The sequence below is a fragment of the Bacillus rossius genome, unplaced genomic scaffold (genome assembly GCF_032445375.1).
Source record: "Bacillus rossius redtenbacheri isolate Brsri unplaced genomic scaffold, Brsri_v3 Brsri_v3_scf576, whole genome shotgun sequence".
NCBI lineage: Eukaryota > Metazoa > Arthropoda > Insecta > Phasmatodea > Bacillidae > Bacillus > Bacillus rossius.
Window position 1 is genome coordinate 1 of NW_026962784.1, and position 21,239 is coordinate 21,239.

The window sequence follows — 21,239 nt, forward strand, 5'->3', positions numbered from 1 at the left end:
TGTAGGAACTTAGCAATTTTGTGTGCAGAATAATAGGAATTAATTATTTTATTTTATCATACAATGTAGTGCTTGTTGTGAATGTTTAATAAATTTAGCTGTGTGAGAAAAAATTCAATATAATTAACAATTAGGCAGTGTTAAATGATAATAATGATGATGTATTGAAAATGTATTTTGTCATGTCGATGCGTGAGTTTATGTAAGTGTGTGGTTAAGGCTTGTTGTGAAACCTTTTATTACTATTATTGTTATTCATTACTCATGTTAATATTTGTATGAATTGTATTGACTTTTTTTTATCTGTTGAACTACATGTGTTTGGTTAATGGAGTTTTACAATGTGCAATATTAATTTTTGATGTGTATTTTAAGGGATGTTTCTCGGCCTTTCGGCTAAGATCAGAGTGTAGTATCGCTTCTCGGCCTTTTGGCTAAGATCGAAGTGTAGTATCTGCGATTCTTCTACACTTTGTCTTGGCAGCATTTTTTGTGACGGATTGCCCCCGGACCTGGTCCGGGGAGTGCGATTGACCCTGCTGGCCACTGCCTAGTGCATGCCAGCATGGGGGCACATTGCTTAGGCAACGTTAAATATCTGTTTAGATAAAATTATATTGACAATTAAAATGTAATGTATAAAGTCAACTCTCCCATGAGAATCATTCTTGCCTTATTGAAACTGCAGTTAATCTAAGGGACCAGCTTGTGCTGCAGCAAGTGGAAAGTACGGTAATTGTAAGAGCGTTGTTATGGATATACCAAGTTTTTTGTTTATTGCTGGTGAATAGTGATTCATTTGGATTGTAATACCTCGTGTCACTGTATTGAAGATATTATCAATGTACAGACCATGCTTGTGCATGTGTGGTGTAGAGTATGACGGCTCGTCGAAAGTGTACAGTCGTTTATGGAAGTCAGTAGACCTTGTTATAGCATTTGATTTAGTAATAGGGAGCCCATATAGCTCCTGGTTCATTAGGATTGTTATCGCTTCTCGGCCTTTTGGCTAAGATCAAAGTGTAGTATCTGTTCTTATCAGCTTAATGGTGTGACAACTGTTATGCTGGGGGAACAGAATGCACAGAATTTGTCGACCATATGGTTGTGGGAGGGCCTGGTCCCGCCTTCACAATCACTGGCCCCCCGAGTACGTCGGTGGCTTGGCTTCAGTGGTGGAGGTTGGGACCGGGGTGGCACCCACAGTCATATGGGAGAGAGATTCTGCTACACTTTGCCTTAGCAAACATTTTTTGTGACGGATTTGCAGGTTTGCACCCCCGACCAGTTCGGGGGAGTTGTATTGTCTCCTGCTGGCCACTGCCTAGTGCATGCCAGCAGCGAACATTGCTTAGGCAACCTAAAAAATCTGTTCTTATCAGCTTAATATCTGATACGTCCTGCATCGCAGGACCAGAATATTAAACTGATTTTTGGAACAGGGCGGAGTGCTAGGGGCTTGCCCCACCTCCGCCGCGGGTTGGCCCGGTATTGCAGTACCACCGGGATCGGCCCACCACAAAATGTAATAAACTTTAAGTTTGTTTTAAATGTAATAAACATTGTTACCAACTTGTAAGAATGGATGATAGTGAAAAATTGATTGTTGTAATGTAATGTGCCCAAGTGCAGAGACAATACAGAAAAGTCGTGTGTACATTCAACAAATGAAGAGGAAGAGAAAGCTGATCCAGTAGGTGCTGCCAGGGGCGGCCGAACAGGAACTACAAGGATGCCCAAGGGACGAACTTGGAATGCGAGAACATGTAGGAACTTAGCAATTTTGTGTGCAGAATAATAGGAATTAATTATTTTATTTTATCATACAATGTAGTGCTTGTTGTGAATGTTTAATAAATTTAGCTGTGTGAGAAAAAATTCAATATAATTAACAATTAGGCAGTGTTAAATGATAATAATGATGATGTATTGAAAATGTATTTTGTCATGTCGATGCGTGAGTTTATGTAAGTGTGTGGTTAAGGCTTGTTGTGAAACCTTTTATTACTATTATTGTTATTCATTACTCATGTTAATATTTGTATGAATTGTATTGACTTTTTTTTATCTGTTGAACTACATGTGTTTGGTTAATGGAGTTTTACAATGTGCAATATTAATTTTGATGTGTATTTTAAGGGATGTTTCTCGGCCTTTCGGCTAAGATCAGAGTGTAGTATCGCTTCTCGGCCTTTTGGCTAAGATCGAAGTGTAGTATCTGCGATTCTTCTACACTTTGTCTTGGCAGCATTTTTTGTGACGGATTGCCCCCGGACCTGGTCCGGGGAGTGCGATTGACCCTGCTGGCCACTGCCTAGTGCATGCCAGCATGGGGGCACATTGCTTAGGCAACGTTAAATATCTGTTTAGATAAAATTATATTGACAATTAAAATGTAATGTATAAAGTCAACTCTCCCATGAGAATCATTCTTGCCTTATTGAAACTGCAGTTAATCTAAGGGACCAGCTTGTGCTGCAGCAAGTGGAAAGTACGGTAATTGTAAGAGCGTTGTTATGGATATACCAAGTTTTTTGTTTATTGCTGGTGAATAGTGATTCATTTGGATTGTAATACCTCGTGTCACTGTATTGAAGATATTATCAATGTACAGACCATGCTTGTGCATGTGTGGTGTAGAGTATGACGGCTCGTCGAAAGTGTACAGTCGTTTATGGAAGTCAGTAGACCTTGTTATAGCATTTGATTTAGTAATAGGGAGCCCATATAGCTCCTGGTTCATTAGGATTGTTATCGCTTCTCGGCCTTTTGGCTAAGATCAAAGTGTAGTATCTGTTCTTATCAGCTTAATGATCTAGCCCCGAGAAGTGATTAGTTAAATAACTGTGCTCAAGAAAAGATCGTCGCAGAGGTGTTCGTGCTGTATTCACTCCGGCACGAAACGACCATACTTCCAGCAGTTCCGAGGATGGATCGACTGCTGCTGCGCCTAGGGAGGACATGGGGAACTACATGGAGATAAGGTAGGTGGTAGTCTGGCACTTGTGTTTTGTTTTTAAGTAAGTTCTTGTGGCCATCTTGTTTATTTACTTGTTTTCTTTCTGCAAGCTTTCGGCCATCTTGCATTAATTATTTGAATTTCTATTTGTCTGGCCATTTGTTGTTTGTTTATTTGAATTAAATTCGTTAATCGCGGCCATCTTTTATTGCAAACATTTAAAGTTTAACTGTTACATTTAATTTGTTAATATCTGCATAGCTTTTTGTACCTGTTAAAGTAAAGTAACTACCTATCTCGCCTTTAATTTTCCAAGTGCCAAACTATCACCTAGTAATTCCTGCAACTCAGTGTTTTGTTATGTAAGCCCCATTTCAGGTTCCCGACTGTAACTTGCATTCGTGACTCGTAGCTTTTACTGTTCACCCAAAATAATTTTGTTTATTTAAATTCTTTTTCAGTAATACATTTTTCCGAATAATATTTAGTTGCTTTTCATATATATATTAAATTAGAGTCAATCTTTTTACTGCAGTTCCTATATTTAAATAACCACATTTAATTAATACCTGTACTTGATCTTGCTGTTTAACATTTAACTTCTACCCACAGTCTCGCCCTTGTGTTTGAATTTTTTAGCTCGGGCAAATACCACATTTAATTTTTCCTCAATTTAACTAATACCTTCAAGGCGAGTCGCGTAACTACAGTCGAAGATCGTCGCCCCTAAAGGCCTTTGGAACCCCTTCCCAAGTGTATCTTGTTTTTCTTGAGCCTGTGTAATTGTTTTTGTCCTGTCTCCTGACTGTGTGTGTTCAATGGCCGACAGTCCCTTGTGAATAATCTGTGTGCATCCTATAGTTTCTGTTAAGTTTTTGCCTGTCTCTCAATTTTCCCATATTAATAATTCAATTGTTCAACATTTAAAGTAATTTCTGTATTTATTTTGGCTTAAATTCACTTTGCTCGCGATAATTATATTGCCTTGTGCCCAGGCATATCTAGTGTAATCGTGTTTAATTCTGATTTGAATTCATAACTAGGGGCAGTAAATAATTCCATATTCAGAGATTTAATTTTTCCCATTAATAGTTTCAGTGTATTTTGTCTGCTTAACTTTAAATTCAGTTTTTCGCGACCTCGTGGTTGAGTTATTTAGCGAGGTCGGTCGCCATTTTTCAACTTCCTTCTTCTTCACAGATGCTTCGCATGTGACTTCCTGTTCGTGTCCATGGATATGCACACCAGGGGTTGAGTGTTGTGTTTGTCTTGTGTTTATTGTAATTGTTCAGTGACTTGTTTTTGTGCTTGAATCCGCCATATTGCTTTCTTTCGAATTAGCTAAAATAAATTAAAGTACTATTTATTTCTATATTTACCTTGCTGATTAAATACGCCATATTGTTTTCAGAGTAACTATTAATTGGTAATTAAAGTAATACTTATTGAATATATCTATCTATTATTATTATAATATTTATTTAATTAATTGAATATTCCTTAATTTTCTTGCAGATTTAATATATTTACCTTTTCATTTTTATCCATAGTAATTAACCAATACATCTCAAATCTTGCTGTTGAATCTTTTAACTTAATTCCATTTACATTCTTATAGCATCACCTCAACCATATTTATTTAATTAATTAGTTTCAAGCACCTGTACCTGTCTTATTTGTTTGTATATTTTGTTTCCTTTGTAGTGCTGATCGGTAAGTGAGTAACTGTCTCTTGTCTGTGTTGTGCTAGTATTTGTGTTGCGACTTTTGTAAGTGTTCTGTTGTTGTGTTTTGCTCCTTCCAGCACTCTAGTGTACTTGTGTTGTAAGGCCCAGCCCTTGACACATTTGTACACCCCCCTAGTGTTCCAGAAACCTAGGGCACAACCAGTGACCTTGTAGTGTCTTGAGCCGCCTGTGTAGTTCTTCTCAGGACAGCGAACTGCTCCAGAAGCGGTCGTCGCTTGTCTGTTTACAGCTGCCCAGGAGAAGAGTGCCTGACTCTTAGCCCGGCACTCGGCTTGCCGCTGCACCCCCGGATTTGACTGTTGCTTCTTGGTTTACCAAGTAGCAGCCCCACCGATTGTGACTTGTGATATTTTCTTTTTAGTGGCCTGTACCTGATTAGTTTTAAGTAGAGTTTTATTTACCTTTCAGAGTTTATACTTTAGTAGAGTTCTATATATTGTTAGGTGGTTAATTGTTATATTTTCAGAGTCTATTGTTTCCTTATTTTTCAGGGTACTCTATACATACCCTTAGTGTTATCTTGTTATAAGAGTTTGTATATATTGTTCTTTTACAGATCTAGTTGTTTGCTGCTGTGCGGCTGTGTTGTTCTCTTTTTGTTAGTGTAAGTGTTTTTCAGGATGCCCGTGCGTCCCAGCTTCGTGGCGTTGCCGGCCCCAGAGGAGATCCAGTGCCCTGCGTGTGTGCGGCTTCAGCAGTTCGGGTCTGTCTTCGGACGACTGGCTGATCTGGCGGCGCATGTGCGCCGGGCGCATGACTCTGCGGGGCTATGGTTTCGCTGTGAGATTTGTAGGCCGCACGAAGAGATCCGGTCCCTGAGGGCAGCAAGGCTGCATTTTGAGACGGTGCACCCGGGCCGGGGCATCGAGCCGGCGCTGCCGGAGGCGGATGGTACGGACTCGGATCTCGCGTCTGATGATGAGGAGGAGGATGAGAGGGTTGCCGTTCGGGAGATGGTGTCCTTGGTGCGTGACCCGGGTGAGCCGGGGTGCCTGCGCGTGCCGGTGCCACTACCGGCCGAGTTGACGTGCATCCTCTGTGGGACGCATGGCTTCGGGCTGAGGATCCGGGGGCGGTATTCAGCATGGTCGGACATGTGGAAGCACATGAAGCGACACCACCCAGAGGTGACTGCGGTGGAGTTCCGCTGCAGGTTCTGTGCTTCCGCATTTTCGGGCGCTGGATATCCGCTGAGGGTGGCTCAGAACCACGTTGCCAACGTCCACAGAGCTGAGGTGCGGAGACTCGCGGCACGCCAGGCGCGAGAGGCAGGCCTGGGCGCGCCAGCACGGACTCCACCTGCTCGTGTGGCCCGGCGGGAGGCACGGCGCTCCTCAGATGAAGACGCTGATGATCCGCAGCCCCGGCCGTTGCCGCCGCGGCTGCCGTCTCCGGTGCCTGGTCCCTCCCACCGTCTCTCTCCGCCTGCACGAGAGGAAGGCCAGGAGACATGTGTTGTTTTGCCCCCCAGGAAGAAGAGACGGACATCACCTGGACCCGTCACGCCGGCGCGCGACGATGCAACGGGGAGGGAGGCTTTGTTTCTGTGCCGCAGGAAGAAGCTGTCACTGTCGCTCCGCACGACACCCCTCCCTGGATCACCGGCACCCAAAGGGACTCCGGCACCTGCGCTCCCGCAGGTGACCACCAACGAGGAGGAGGCGGCCCAGCTTCTGTCCAGAATGCTGCCGCTGCACCCGAGGCCATCACCAGGCCCGGCGTGCCGTCCCTCCTATACCGAACGGGAGGATGTCCCAGCGCCGGCGCCGGAGCAGGAGTGCATCGGAGTAGAGGAGGAGAGAGGAGAGGGTCTGCCACCCAGGGACTGGCAGACCGGAGATGCCCCCAGTATGTCTCCTGGGGGAAGCACACCTGAGCAGCGGACTGCACCGGAGTTGCACGTGGTGCCAGCCCACCTCATCAGGTTCCCACTCCTGCACTCGGAGGGAGGAACCCAAACTGATCCAGACCATGATGAGGAGCTGCCAGGAAGATGTGAGATGGGGACGCAGACGGAGGATGACGTCGCCCCAGAGCAGGAGGCTGCCGACGCGGCGGTGCAGGCGGAGGTGCCGGCGCCGGTGGAGCCAACTGTGGGCGTGGTCGGGGGGAGGGTGCGGCCTCCCCCGGCCGCGCGGGAGCTGTCTGGTCCTGGCGTGGGGCTGCCCACCCAGAATGCCCGGGAGGTACGAGAGGAGGTCCCCCGGGCGCGTCACGGCCAGCAGCCCAGGGAGAACCGCCACCAGGTCCGAGGACGCCCAGCAGAGGCGGCAGACCACCAGTCCGCCTCGGAAGACGAAGGAGAAGACGGCGAACCCGAGGTCCGGCCCAGCCAAGTCCAGCTGGAGTGGATGGCTCGGATCTCGGCAGCCGAGGAAGACTGGGAATCCCTGGAGCACGTCTGCGACGAGTACACGGAGTTTGTCGTCGCCCTCAAGGTACGAGAAGAAGAGGGGGGCGCGGCACGTGCTCCAGGGGGTGGCGAAGGAGCGAGGGGTGGCCGGAGAGGGCCCGGCAACCCCGCCCGCCAGCGCAGGCGGCGGCCGGCATTTGCATTTGACGGGGAGGCCGCCGCCAAGATCCAGAAATTGTACAGGGCCAACCCCAAGAAGGCGATGCAGGAGATCCTGGAAACAGAGTCTCCCTATTGCCGGATTGCGGGAGCCCGCCTGCAGGACCACTTCACAGAGACATTCTCAGACCATGGCTACGAAGTGGGTCCCACGCCTGCAGGTTGCGCACTGGCACACGATGATCCGACAGAGGAGGAAGTGGACGAGCTGGCCAGACCATTCACCACCAGGGAGGTCGCGAAGAAGCTCGCCCGCACCAAGAACACGGCACCTGGGCAGGATGGCATCAGGTACAATTTGTTGAAGAGGGCTGACCCAGGTTGCCACGTGCTTGCGGCCCTCTACACCGCAGTGCACGCCCACAATCGTGTCCCCGGATCGTGGAAGAGGTCCAACACGGTCCTCATCTACAAGGATGGCGACAAGGACGTCCCAGACAACTGGCGTCCGATTGCGCTCAGCACCACCATTTCCAAGCTGTTCCTGTCGGTGGTCGCTGCCCGCCTGGGCGCGTGGGCTGCCCGGACGGGGCGCATCTCCAAGCAGCAGAAGGGCTTCATGGAGTACGAGGGCTGCTTGGAGCACAACTTTGTCCTGCAGTCCATCCTGGATGACTGCAGGGCGAAGAAACGCGAGGTCGCCATCGCCTGGCTGGATCTCGCCAACGCGTTCGGGTCCATCCCGCACGCGTACATCCAGCACTCGCTCACAGAGATGAGGGTACCCGAGACGCTGCGTGCCCTCATCGCGGACCTGTACCACGGCGGGACGACACGGGTCCGTTCCGAGGATGGCTTCACGGAGGAGATCCCGATCCGTGCTGGCGTCCGTCAGGGCTGTCCCCTCAGCCCCATTCTCTTCAACCTCAGCATGGAGGCAGTGCTGAGGACGGCCGCCAGAAGGGAGGAAGAGTTGGGCTACTCTGTCCTCGAGCACCACCACGCCATCCTCGCCTACGCAGATGACATCGTCCTCATCGGGCGGGACCCCGAGAGCCTGCAGACCCTGCTGGATGGGGTCAACGAGGCCGGTAACTGGGCCGGCTTGCGCTTCAAGCCCAGAAAATGCGCATCACTTCACATAGACTGCAGGACCGGTCGCCGGGTGATGCGCCAGCCTGGAGCGCAACCTGGGGTGCAACCCACCGTGATGCAGGTTGCCGGGGTCCCGATCGCCGCACTCGCTGAGGGCGACACGTATCGTCACCTGGGTGTTTCGACAGGTTACCGGAATGCCCAGTCGCCCGAGCAAGAAGTGGAAGCCATGGGGGCAGATCTCGACAAGATCCACGCCAGTCTCCTCGCCCCCTGGCAGAAGATCAACGCAGTCTCGACATTCCTCCAGTCGAGGCTGCAATTCATCTTGAGGGGAGGCCGCGTCAGGAAAGCTGTGGTGACGCGGTTCGACAAGAAGATGAAGAAGTACTGCAAGGAGTGGATGCACCTCCCCTTGCGTGCCACTCCGCTCATCGTCCACGCCCCAACGCATGAGGGGGGAGCTGGTCTCCTCCCACTCGCAGACATGTGTGACTTGGCCACGGTCACGCATGGCTACAGGCTCCTGACGTGCAAGGACCCTGACGTAAAAGACTTGGCGTGGGCCAGCTTGTTCCAGACAACAAAGCAGAAGCTGGGCAAGCAGGAAATTTCGAAAGATGACATGGTGGGGTTCCTCAACGGGGAGACCGAGGGCGAGTTCAACCGTGATGGTGGCGCCCTGGGGAACCACTGGACCTTCACACGAAGTGCAGGAAGGCGCCTCAAGAAGAGCACAGGAACGAAATGGCGCTGGAGTGAGGAGCTCCAGGAGGTCCAGATGGAAATCCCCGCACCTGAAAGTGCCGCGGGCCGCATCCTGGTCGGTCCCGGGGCACGCTCCCAAGTCTACCGGCGTCTGGCCACGGCCCGGCGCCAGGAGTACAGAAGGAGACTCGTGGCCCTTCCAGATCAGGGGAAGGCCATGGAACCGGTCTCCCGGAACCCCGCCAGCTCCCACTTCCTCCGGGATGGCAAGTTTACTCGCTTCGCAGAATGGCGCTTCATTCACAGGGCACGTCTCAACGTGGTGCCCCTGAATGGAGCTCTGCGAGGACCAGCGAGGAACAAGATGTGCCGGCGGTGTCTTCACCCCAACGAGACGCTGCCGCACGTCCTCAACCACTGCGGCCGCCACTCCGCCGCCTGGCAGCACCGCCACAACTCGGTGCTGCACAGGCTGGCCGCTGCCATCCCGAGGGACCCGGGCGTGGAGGTGCGGGTGAACCGTGCCGTGCCCCACACCGGGTCCTTGCTCCGTCCTGACCTGGTGGTCGTGGACGAGCCCAGGAAGAAGATCTCCATAGTGGATGTCGCGGTCCCGTTCGAGAACCGGAGCCAGGCTTTGGATCTCGTGCGGACCACAAAGACGACGAAATACCAGGGGTTGGCAGACACACTGACTGCGCAGGGCTACACAGTTTTCAACGAGGCCCTCGTTGTCGGGTCCCTCGGATCCTGGGACCCGTGCAACGACTACGTCCTCCAGCAGTTACGTGTCCGCTGGAGGTACGCACGGAAGATGCGGCACCTCATGGTGTCTGACGTCATCAGGTGGTCCCGTGACATCTACACCGAGCACGTCACGGGCCACCGTCAGTACCAGGTGGAGGCGCCGCCTGCCAACCCGCAACCAGTCCCAGACCAGGCCCCCGCAGTCCGGGGTCGTGGCCGTGGGAGAGGACAAGGTGGTCGTCGACCAAGGGGCAGACCAGGACCACAACCATGATGTGGGCCCCGGGCGCTGGAGCCGCGGTGCCCGCAACACCGTGGTTCGTGCCCCAACAATCGGCCACTCGGCGCCGCACCGCTGGGGGCACCAGCCCCCCACCGTTGGACCACCGGTGGAAGGGGGGGACCTGAGAGCCCCCCCGACGAAAACAGAAGTGCTGCCGGAGCGCACCAGCGCTCCACCGTTGGACCACCGGTGGAAGGGGAGGGACGCAGGTGCCCTCCCCGCTGAACACAGAAGTAGATGGCCATGGAGGCACCAGCCTCCCACCGTTGGATCACCGGTGGAAGGGGGGACTTGTGAGCCCCTCTGCAGAAAACTGAAGCAGAGGCCCGAGTGCCCCAGCACTCCGCCGCGGGATCAGCGTGGGAGCAGGGTGCCTGTCCGGGCCCTGTCGTGTGCCAATGTGTGTTTGTGTGCGGACGTCTAAGTGTTGGACCGATAATGTTGTGGTTGGACCCCTAGATTTAGTTGACGAGGACGCTTTTGCCCCCCACCCTACCAGGAAGTATCAATCATGCCTGAATGCCATCATTGTTCACACTTGCAATCTCCACCACGCAATAATAATATCTACCTATTTTACACCACAGTTAAATTTGCCACTGTTCCTGCTTCCACAATAGTCATGCACCATTAATAGCCACCCCAGCACAACACCACACCTAACTCACAATTAAAATAGAGCCACACACGTTTAATAACAATAATTTCCCTATGAATTTGTAAACTTAATAGCACATATGCAGCCACTGCCATAAAAAAGAAATAAAACACCAGTCACCTAATATAATGCACTCCCCATAGAGCCACATGCGGTCACTAACTATAATTCCCCCTGACATTGTAAACTTTCCTAACATTTTTGTCTCCAGCACAATAACGTACAATTAATATAACAGCAACAACAGACACCTAAAATAAATCACTCCTCGGTTTAATAATAACAAACTTCTTCTAATACCATATATACAAACCACTAGTCAAAATAGCACACTTTCAACCTCTAACTTATTAATTAAAATGCCACACAATAACCCAAGCACTTGTAACTCTTAGTAAACATCACCACAAAACTAATTACACATGTATGACCCGCCTTACTCTCAATATTGTTAAACTCACCTAAACCCACCCGTCGTAACATCACTCCCCAGTTTAATGATTTATTTTCTCCCATCCCCAATAATAACAATTAACCTGAATCTCCCCCTCTCAACACACTTCAATCTGCCTCTGCTTCTAAAATAGTCATGCATCATTAGCAGCCACCTCACCACAACTCAACACCTAAATCACAATTAAAATAGAGCCATATGCATTTAATTACAATAATTCCCCCCTGACCTAGTGCACCTGCTTAACACTGCCATAAAACACAAATATAAAACAACAGCATCACCAGACACCTAAATAAATCACCCCTCAGTTCAATAATTTCAAACTTCTTCTAATCCCATATACAAAAACCACTAGTAAAATAGCACACTTTTAACCTCTGACTTACTAAATCAAATGCCAAATAATATCCCAAACACTTGTAACAAATAGTAAACACTACCACACAACTAATTACATTTGAACATCCTACCTAACACACAATACAGTAAAATTCACCTAAACCACCCATCGTAGCATCACTTTCAAAACTAATGACTTTCTCCTCTCCCCAATAATAAAAACAACATTCAACCTAAAACAACCCCTTTCAAGAAACTGCAATCTAATTTTCCCTGGTAAACAATACTATCTAAATAGTCTAAAACAATCATTTCTTTTAAATTGTTATTATTTGTTACTTCTGAACAGCTTGCCCCCTCCATCTGAGATATTTTAAGTTTGTGGGTGTTAGACACCTTGTGTAGTTTATTAAAACTTATGTATTCTACAATGATGTTACTTAAGGTTTGCAGGTGTTAGACACCTTGTTTTCCATCAATACTCTGCACAATGTCTAATATTTAAAAGTTTTCAGCCCAGAGCTTCACTCCACATATAACATCATTACTTGAAATATCTTAAGTTTGCAGGTGTTAGACACCTTGTATAACGCTTCGTGCGAGCTCTTCTAGCAAAAATTTAATTTTTTTATTTTTTTATTTTTCATTAATTTTCTTTTTCAGTGCTATGTATGTTTCTCTTTTCTCTTACAGGTTTGATCATTATTTAAGTTTGTGAGGGTTAGACCCTCTGTATAATTTTTATTTCTCTGCTGTGTATCTTCATTCATTTCCTTTCCCAAGTGTAACATGAAGTATTTAAGGCATGCTTAGATTTGCAAAGTTGAAGGCCAGTGCCAAAGTCTGTTCTCAACCTTAACTTCTACTTCTCAACAGCAATAACTGAATGCTTGTTTACAAGATTTATCCTTGCATTGGCTACTATGCCAATTTAACATCTAGCATCTGTGGTAGGAAGGCCCCCAAGTGTGTGTGCGGGACTGACCTGAGGTGACTGGGTGGTAAGGGTCTGTCATGAGCAGGCCTTTAGTGCCCCTAAGGCTGCCACCCTTTTTACTTTCAATTTATCTGGTGCTTGTTCTTTGTAATAATGCATGGCCACAACAACTGGCACTTCTACATTAATGTTTAAATTCACTCCCCTAACTATCATAAATCTTAAAGAGGAGTGGGAAATACACCCCTGCCCAGGCCTGGTCTTGCACACAACAGGGATTGTGCACAAACTGTAGGCCAGCATTCAGAACCTAATTACAGTCAGGTTAACCATTAGGCTCCCGCCCTCATCGTGTCATTCCTCGGAGTGATGCGGTGGGGGCGGGGGGGCCACGGCGTATAGGGCCGTACCCTGGCTGGGGCGGCACCGCGTCGTGGCTTGTAGGGACTTCAATACCTTCTGGTGTCCATGTTTGGTTGGTCTCTCTGAGGCCGGCCAAGTGTGCATGCCCTAATAGCTTGTTAGGAGAGCAGTATGGAGGCACTGTGATGTAGAGGGTGGGGGGCAGCCATAGCTGGGTTTCTTTGGGGCAGGCAGCCTGCCCATTAAACTAAAATATCTTAAGTAACTTCAGGAGGGGCTACTCCCCGGAGTAAATTTAGTTGTGGTAAAAGTGCATATGTGTGTTTAATTATTTAAGGACCGCGGGGAGCTAGGCTCCTTGTTCGTGAATATTTTATATCTTAAGAGGGTTTTTGTTTTCTTTTCTTGCAACAGACTAGTTCTGTTTTAACGTAACTTCTTTCTTTTAGTCTAGTTAGTGACTTGCGGGGACTAGTTCCCCTTTTAACGTAACTTCTTACCTCCCGCCTTTGAGGGAGGGAACCGGCCCCAGGGGCACGGTGGGATTAGTTTCACTTTAATTCTCCCATAATCTTTGGTTTTCCGGGCGCTAGGTGCCCCTTTTTCCATTTCCTAATATGTGTTTTTAATATTGTAAAGGGTTTTGAGATATTGCTAATAAATAGCTTTCAAATCTGTTCTTATCAGCTTAATATCTGATACGTCCTGCATCGCAGGACCAGAATATTAAACTGATTTTTGGAACAGGGCGGAGTGCTAGGGGCTTGCCCCACCTCCGCCGCGGGTTGGCCCGGTATTGCAGTACCACCGGGATCGGCCCACCACAAAATGTAATAAACTTTAAGTTTGTTTTAAATGTAATAAACATTGTTACCAACTTGTAAGAATGGATGATAGTGAAAAATTGATTGTTGTAATGTAATGTGCCCAAGTGCAGAGACAATACAGAAAAGTCGTGTGTACATTCAACAAATGAAGAGGAAGAGAAAGCTGATCCAGTAGGTGCTGCCAGGGGCGGCCGAACAGGAACTACAAGGATGCCCAAGGGACGAACTTGGAATGCGAGAACATGTAGGAACTTAGCAATTTTGTGTGCAGAATAATAGGAATTAATTATTTTATTTTATCATACAATGTAGTGCTTGTTGTGAATGTTTAATAAATTTAGCTGTGTGAGAAAAAATTCAATATAATTAACAATTAGGCAGTGTTAAATGATAATAATGATGATGTATTGAAAATGTATTTTGTCATGTCGATGCGTGAGTTTATGTAAGTGTGTGGTTAAGGCTTGTTGTGAAACCTTTTATTACTATTATTGTTATTCATTACTCATGTTAATATTTGTATGAATTGTATTGACTTTTTTTTATCTGTTGAACTACATGTGTTTGGTTAATGGAGTTTTACAATGTGCAATATTAATTTTGATGTGTATTTTAAGGGATGTTTCTCGGCCTTTCGGCTAAGATCAGAGTGTAGTATCGCTTCTCGGCCTTTTGGCTAAGATCGAAGTGTAGTATCTGCGATTCTTCTACACTTTGTCTTGGCAGCATTTTTTGTGACGGATTGCCCCCGGACCTGGTCCGGGGAGTGCGATTGACCCTGCTGGCCACTGCCTAGTGCATGCCAGCATGGGGGCACATTGCTTAGGCAACGTTAAATATCTGTTTAGATAAAATTATATTGACAATTAAAATGTAATGTATAAAGTCAACTCTCCCATGAGAATCATTCTTGCCTTATTGAAACTGCAGTTAATCTAAGGGACCAGCTTGTGCTGCAGCAAGTGGAAAGTACGGTAATTGTAAGAGCGTTGTTATGGATATACCAAGTTTTTTGTTTATTGCTGGTGAATAGTGATTCATTTGGATTGTAATACCTCGTGTCACTGTATTGAAGATATTATCAATGTACAGACCATGCTTGTGCATGTGTGGTGTAGAGTATGACGGCTCGTCGAAAGTGTACAGTCGTTTATGGAAGTCAGTAGACCTTGTTATAGCATTTGATTTAGTAATAGGGAGCCCATATAGCTCCTGGTTCATTAGGATTGTTATCGCTTCTCGGCCTTTTGGCTAAGATCAAAGTGTAGTATCTGTTCTTATCAGCTTAATGGTGTGACAACTGTTATGCTGGGGGAACAGAATGCACAGAATTTGTCGACCATATGGTTGTGGGAGGGCCTGGTCCCGCCTTCACAATCACTGGCCCCCCGAGTACGTCGGTGGCTTGGCTTCAGTGGTGGAGGTTGGGACCGGGGTGGCACCCACAGTCATATGGGAGAGAGATTCTGCTACACTTTGCCTTAGCAAACATTTTTTGTGACGGATTTGCAGGTTTGCACCCCCGACCAGTTCGGGGGAGTTGTATTGTCTCCTGCTGGCCACTGCCTAGTGCATGCCAGCAGCGAACATTGCTTAGGCAACCTAAAAAATCTGTTCTTATCAGCTTAATGATCTAGCCCCGAGAAGTGATTAGTTAAATAACTGTGCTCAAGAAAAGATCGTCGCAGAGGTGTTCGTGCTGTATTCACTCCGGCACGAAACGACCATACTTCCAGCAGTTCCGAGGATGGATCGACTGCTGCTGCGCCTAGGGAGGACATGGGGAACTACATGGAGATAAGGTAGGTGGTAGTCTGGCACTTGTGTTTTGTTTTTAAGTAAGTTCTTGTGGCCATCTTGTTTATTTACTTGTTTTCTTTCTGCAAGCTTTCGGCCATCTTGCATTAATTATTTGAATTTCTATTTGTCTGGCCATTTGTTGTTTGTTTATTTGAATTAAATTCGTTAATCGCGGCCATCTTTTATTGCAAACATTTAAAGTTTAACTGTTACATTTAATTTGTTAATATCTGCATAGCTTTTTGTACCTGTTAAAGTAAAGTAACTACCTATCTCGCCTTTAATTTTCCAAGTGCCAAACTATCACCTAGTAATTCCTGCAACTCAGTGTTTTGTTATGTAAGCCCCATTTCAGGTTCCCGACTGTAACTTGCATTCGTGACTCGTAGCTTTTACTGTTCACCCAAAATAATTTTGTTTATTTAAATTCTTTTTCAGTAATACATTTTTCCGAATAATATTTAGTTGCTTTTCATATATATATTAAATTAGAGTCAATCTTTTTACTGCAGTTCCTATATTTAAATAACCACATTTAATTAATACCTGTACTTGATCTTGCTGTTTAACATTTAACTTCTACCCACAGTCTCGCCCTTGTGTTTGAATTTTTTAGCTCGGGCAAATACCACATTTAATTTTTCCTCAATTTAACTAATACCTTCAAGGCGAGTCGCGTAACTACAGTCGAAGATCGTCGCCCCTAAAGGCCTTTGGAACCCCTTCCCAAGTGTATCTTGTTTTTCTTGAGCCTGTGTAATTGTTTTTGTCCTGTCTCCTGACTGTGTGTGTTCAATGGCCGACAGTCCCTTGTGAATAATCTGTGTGCATCCTATAGTTTCTGTTAAGTTTTTGCCTGTCTCTCAATTTTCCCATATTAATAATTCAATTGTTCAACATTTAAAGTAATTTCTGTATTTATTTTGGCTTAAATTCACTTTGCTCGCGATAATTATATTGCCTTGTGCCCAGGCATATCTAGTGTAATCGTGTTTAATTCTGATTTGAATTCATAACTAGGGGCAGTAAATAATTCCATATTCAGAGATTTAATTTTTCCCATTAATAGTTTCAGTGTATTTTGTCTGCTTAACTTTAAATTCAGTTTTTCGCGACCTCGTGGTTGAGTTATTTAGCGAGGTCGGTCGCCATTTTTCAACTTCCTTCTTCTTCACAGATGCTTCGCATGTGACTTCCTGTTCGTGTCCATGGATATGCACACCAGGGGTTGAGTGTTGTGTTTGTCTTGTGTTTATTGTAATTGTTCAGTGACTTGTTTTTGTGCTTGAATCCGCCATATTGCTTTCTTTCGAATTAGCTAAAATAAATTAAAGTACTATTTATTTCTATATTTACCTTGCTGATTAAATACGCCATATTGTTTTCAGAGTAACTATTAATTGGTAATTAAAGTAATACTTATTGAATATATCTATCTATTATTATTATAATATTTATTTAATTAATTGAATATTCCTTAATTTTCTTGCAGATTTAATATATTTACCTTTTCATTTTTATCCATAGTAATTAACCAATACATCTCAAATCTTGCTGTTGAATCTTTTAACTTAATTCCATTTACATTCTTATAGCATCACCTCAACCATATTTATTTAATTAATTAGTTTCAAGCACCTGTACCTGTCTTATTTGTTTGTATATTTTGTTTCCTTTGTAGTGCTGATCGGTAAGTGAGTAACTGTCTCTTGTCTGTGTTGTGCTAGTATTTGTGTTGCGACTTTTGTAAGTGTTCTGTTGTTGTGTTTTGCTCCTTCCAGCACTCTAGTGTACTTGTGTTGTAAGGCCCAGCCCTTGACACATTTGTACACCCCCCTAGTGTTCCAGAAACCTAGGGCACAACCAGTGACCTTGTAGTGTCTTGAGCCGCCTGTGTAGTTCTTCTCAGGACAGCGAACTGCTCCAGAAGCGGTCGTCGCTTGTCTGTTTACAGCTGCCCAGGAGAAGAGTGCCTGACTCTTAGCCCGGCACTCGGCTTGCCGCTGCACCCCCGGATTTGACTGTTGCTTCTTGGTTTACCAAGTAGCAGCCCCACCGATTGTGACTTGTGATATTTTCTTTTTAGTGGCCTGTACCTGATTAGTTTTAAGTAGAGTTTTATTTACCTTTCAGAGTTTATACTTTAGTAGAGTTCTATATATTGTTAGGTGGTTAATTGTTATATTTTCAGAGTCTATTGTTTCCTTATTTTTCAGGGTACTCTATACATACCCTTAGTGTTATCTTGTTATAAGAGTTTGTATATATTGTTCTTTTACAGATCTAGTTGTTTGCTGCTGTGCGGCTGTGTTGTTCTCTTTTTGTTAGTGTAAGTGTTTTTCAGGATGCCCGTGCGTCCCAGCTTCGTGGCGTTGCCGGCCCCAGAGGAGATCCAGTGCCCTGCGTGTGTGCGGCTTCAGCAGTTCGGGTCTGTCTTCGGACGACTGGCTGATCTGGCGGCGCATGTGCGCCGGGCGCATGACTCTGCGGGGCTATGGTTTCGCTGTGAGATTTGTAGGCCGCACGAAGAGATCCGGTCCCTGAGGGCAGCAAGGCTGCATTTTGAGACGGTGCACCCGGGCCGGGGCATCGAGCCGGCGCTGCCGGAGGCGGATGGTACGGACTCGGATCTCGCGTCTGATGATGAGGAGGAGGATGAGAGGGTTGCCGTTCGGGAGATGGTGTCCTTGGTGCGTGACCCGGGTGAGCCGGGGTGCCTGCGCGTGCCGGTGCCACTACCGGCCGAGTTGACGTGCATCCTCTGTGGGACGCATGGCTTCGGGCTGAGGATCCGGGGGCGGTATTCAGCATGGTCGGACATGTGGAAGCACATGAAGCGACACCACCCAGAGGTGACTGCGGTGGAGTTCCGCTGCAGGTTCTGTGCTTCCGCATTTTCGGGCGCTGGATATCCGCTGAGGGTGGCTCAGAACCACGTTGCCAACGTCCACAGAGCTGAGGTGCGGAGACTCGCGGCACGCCAGGCGCGAGAGGCAGGCCTGGGCGCGCCAGCACGGACTCCACCTGCTCGTGTGGCCCGGCGGGAGGCACGGCGCTCCTCAGATGAAGACGCTGATGATCCGCAGCCCCGGCCGTTGCCGCCGCGGCTGCCGTCTCCGGTGCCTGGTCCCTCCCACCGTCTCTCTCCGCCTGCACGAGAGGAAGGCCAGGAGACATGTGTTGTTTTGCCCCCCAGGAAGAAGAGACGGACATCACCTGGACCCGTCACGCCGGCGCGCGACGATGCAACGGGGAGGGAGGCTTTGTTTCTGTGCCGCAGGAAGAAGCTGTCACTGTCGCTCCGCACGACACCCCTCCCTGGATCACCGGCACCCAAAGGGACTCCGGCACCTGCGCTCCCGCAGGTGACCACCAACGAGGAGGAGGCGGCCCAGCTTCTGTCCAGAATGCTGCCGCTGCACCCGAGGCCATCACCAGGCCCGGCGTGCCGTCCCTCCTATACCGAACGGGAGGATGTCCCAGCGCCGGCGCCGGAGCAGGAGTGCATCGGAGTAGAGGAGGAGAGAGGAGAGGGTCTGCCACCCAGGGACTGGCAGACCGGAGATGCCCCCAGTATGTCTCCTGGGGGAAGCACACCTGAGCAGCGGACTGCACCGGAGTTGCACGTGGTGCCAGCCCACCTCATCAGGTTCCCACTCCTGCACTCGGAGGGAGGAACCCAAACTGATCCAGACCATGATGAGGAGCTGCCAGGAAGATGTGAGATGGGGACGCAGACGGAGGATGACGTCGCCCCAGAGCAGGAGGCTGCCGACGCGGCGGTGCAGGCGGAGGTGCCGGCGCCGGTGGAGCCAACTGTGGGCGTGGTCGGGGGGAGGGTGCGGCCTCCCCCGGCCGCGCGGGAGCTGTCTGGTCCTGGCGTGGGGCTGCCCACCCAGAATGCCCGGGAGGTACGAGAGGAGGTCCCCCGGGCGCGTCACGGCCAGCAGCCCAGGGAGAACCGCCACCAGGTCCGAGGACGCCCAGCAGAGGCGGCAGACCACCAGTCCGCCTCGGAAGACGAAGGAGAAGACGGCGAACCCGAGGTCCGGCCCAGCCAAGTCCAGCTGGAGTGGATGGCTCGGATCTCGGCAGCCGAGGAAGACTGGGAATCCCTGGAGCACGTCTGCGACGAGTACACGGAGTTTGTCGTCGCCCTCAAGGTACGAGAAGAAGAGGGGGGCGCGGCACGTGCTCCAGGGGGTGGCGAAGGAGCGAGGGGTGGCCGGAGAGGGCCCGGCAACCCCGCCCGCCAGCGCAGGCGGCGGCCGGCATTTGCATTTGACGGGGAGGCCGCCGCCAAGATCCAGAAATTGTACAGGGCCAACCCCAAGAAGGCGATGCAGGAGATCCTGGAAACAGAGTCTCCCTATTGCCGGATTGCGGGAGCCCGCCTGCAGGACCACTTCACAGAGACATTCTCAGACCATGGCTACGAAGTGGGTCCCACGCCTGCAGGTTGCGCACTGGCACACGATGATCCGACAGAGGAGGAAGTGGACGAGCTGGCCAGACCATTCACCACCAGGGAGGTCGCGAAGAAGCTCGCCCGCACCAAGAACACGGCACCTGGGCAGGATGGCATCAGGTACAATTTGTTGAAGAGGGCTGACCCAGGTTGCCACGTGCTTGCGGCCCTCTACACCGCAGTGCACGCCCACAATCGTGTCCCCGGATCGTGGAAGAGGTCCAACACGGTCCTCATCTACAAGGATGGCGACAAGGACGTCCCAGACAACTGGCGTCCGATTGCGCTCAGCACCACCATTTCCAAGCTGTTCCTGTCGGTGGTCGCTGCCCGCCTGGGCGCGTGGGCTGCCCGGACGGGGCGCATCTCCAAGCAGCAGAAGGGCTTCATGGAGTACGAGGGCTGCTTGGAGCACAACTTTGTCCTGCAGTCCATCCTGGATGACTGCAGGGCGAAGAAACGCGAGGTCGCCATCGCCTGGCTGGATCTCGCCAACGCGTTCGGGTCCATCCCGCACGCGTACATCCAGCACTCGCTCACAGAGATGAGGGTACCCGAGACGCTGCGTGCCCTCATCGCGGACCTGTACCACGGCGGGACGACACGGGTCCGTTCCGAGGATGGCTTCACGGAGGAGATCCCGATCCGTGCTGGCGTCCGTCAGGGCTGTCCCCTCAGCCCCATTCTCTTCAACCTCAGCATGGAGGCAGTGCTGAGGACGGCCGCCAGAAGGGAGGAAGAGTTGGGCTACTCTGTCCTCGAGCACCACCACGCCATCCTCGCCTACGCAGATGACATCGTCCTCATCGGGCGGGACCCCGAGAGCCTGCAGACCCTGCTGGATGGGGTCAACGAGGCCGGTAACTGGGCCGGCTTGCGCTTCAAGCCCAGAAAATGCGCATCACTTCACATAGACTGCAGGACCGGTCGCCGGGTGATGCGCCAGCCTGGAGCGCAACCTGGGGTGCAACCCACCGTGATGCAGGTTGCCGGGGTCCCGATCGCCGCACTCGCTGAGGGCGACACGTATCGTCACCTGGGTGTTTCGACAGGTTACCGGAATGCCCAGTCGCCCGAGCAAGAAGTGGAAGCCATGGGGGCAGATCTCGACAAGATCCACGCCAGTCTCCTCGCCCCCTGGCAGAAGATCAACGCAGTCTCGACATTCCTCCAGTCGAGGCTGCAATTCATCTTGAGGGGAGGCCGCGTCAGGAAAGCTGTGGTGACGCGGTTCGACAAGAAGATGAAGAAGTACTGCAAGGAGTGGATGCACCTCCCCTTGCGTGCCACTCCGCTCATCGTCCACGCCCCAACGCATGAGGGGGGAGCTGGTCTCCT

At 49.2% G+C, this 21,239-nt stretch overlaps 1 non-coding gene and 7 pseudogenes across 1 annotated transcript; all 8 read left to right on the forward strand.

Moving 5' to 3' along the window:
* Positions 1-414: 414 nt before the first annotated feature.
* Positions 415-579, forward strand: LOC134545108 (U2 spliceosomal RNA; annotated as a pseudogene).
* Positions 580-989: 410 nt separating this feature from the next.
* LOC134545105 (U2 spliceosomal RNA) lies at positions 990-1,205 on the forward strand (annotated as a pseudogene).
* Positions 1,206-1,346: 141 nt separating this feature from the next.
* LOC134545114 (U2 spliceosomal RNA) lies at positions 1,347-1,522 on the forward strand (annotated as a pseudogene).
* A 656-nt stretch (positions 1,523-2,178) lies between these two features.
* On the forward strand, positions 2,179-2,343 carry LOC134545109 (U2 spliceosomal RNA; annotated as a pseudogene).
* A 410-nt stretch (positions 2,344-2,753) lies between these two features.
* On the forward strand, positions 2,754-2,944 carry LOC134545107 (U2 spliceosomal RNA). Its single transcript, XR_010078274.1, has one exon. It is a non-coding gene; the product is annotated as a U2 spliceosomal RNA (small nuclear RNA).
* A 10,510-nt stretch (positions 2,945-13,454) lies between these two features.
* Positions 13,455-13,633, forward strand: LOC134545113 (U2 spliceosomal RNA; annotated as a pseudogene).
* A 656-nt stretch (positions 13,634-14,289) lies between these two features.
* On the forward strand, positions 14,290-14,454 carry LOC134545110 (U2 spliceosomal RNA; annotated as a pseudogene).
* Positions 14,455-14,864: 410 nt separating this feature from the next.
* Positions 14,865-15,080, forward strand: LOC134545106 (U2 spliceosomal RNA; annotated as a pseudogene).
* Positions 15,081-21,239: the final 6,159 nt, after the last annotated feature.